Here is a 1,111-nt window from a genome sequence, read left to right as displayed (position 1 = left end):
ATAATCAACTCAAAAATATCCCCAAAATCTGATTGTCACGTGTACAAGCCTCTAAAGTATTACAATTGATTCAAAAGAAAAATACAAGTCTCAAATGACCTTGTTTCTAGAATAGAACAAGATCATAAATAGGAGTAAGAAAGTCCGCAGAGATGACAAACAGCTACCTCACAAATCTCCAAGAAGCCTCAGAAAATAAGAGAATGGAAAGTATCACAAAGGTTCGGGCAAGTAACCTACAAAAAATGTAGTAGCAAGGGGTGAGTACCAAACCACACGGTACTTAGCAAGTAAACCTCTAAACACAAGCTAAGGGAATAGAATACGGGTACTTCTTACACACCAACCGAACCTCCACAACTACAACATACATAAAACTAATCCAACCTAACAGTTCACAATTTACAACGCACATAGCTCAACAACAACACTCTAACAATTGCATATCTTCAACAACAGGCTCAATATTCATCAGTCATAAGTTCCACAGAAAGGCACTCGCAAAATCAGCAACACACAAGACCAAGTTCACCAATAATAAAGATGTGCAATGCAATGAAATGCAATGTCAAGTATATTGATGCATGTCTGACCTAACGATACACATCCACTGTTTCTCAGTCCGGGACTCATAGGGAACATATCTATCCATGCATCCATCGCGGTGCGTGATACGACCCTCGATAATAGTAACCATCGCGGCAAGCGATACATTCCTCGAAATATAATATCTGTCGCGGCGTGCGACACGTCTCTTTCTTATTCTTTCTCAGTTCACATAACACTTGTCACAACCATGTCTCAGAACAATGCAAATGACATGTTCACACAAATAATGAGGAGACGACCATTTTCATAACATTGCACAATTCACAACAACACAATCATGATACAACACAAACCTTTCAAACCATTCTCAACACACCACAAACAATTAATCACATTGCCTTTTATTACCCCTTATTCATCATTAGAATTAATCAATGTGGACAAGTCAACCCATCACCAAGTCTCATTACCCCCAAGACACATATTAAAAGGAAATACATTATTTCATACACTTAACAAGGGTTTAGAAATCCACTTGCCTCAAATAGTCGAACAATCACTC

Source organism: Solanum tuberosum, unplaced genomic scaffold, assembly GCF_000226075.1.
Source record: "Solanum tuberosum cultivar DM 1-3 516 R44 unplaced genomic scaffold, SolTub_3.0 scf00876, whole genome shotgun sequence".
NCBI lineage: Eukaryota > Viridiplantae > Streptophyta > Magnoliopsida > Solanales > Solanaceae > Solanum > Solanum tuberosum.
This window is presented reverse-complemented; position numbering follows the sequence as displayed.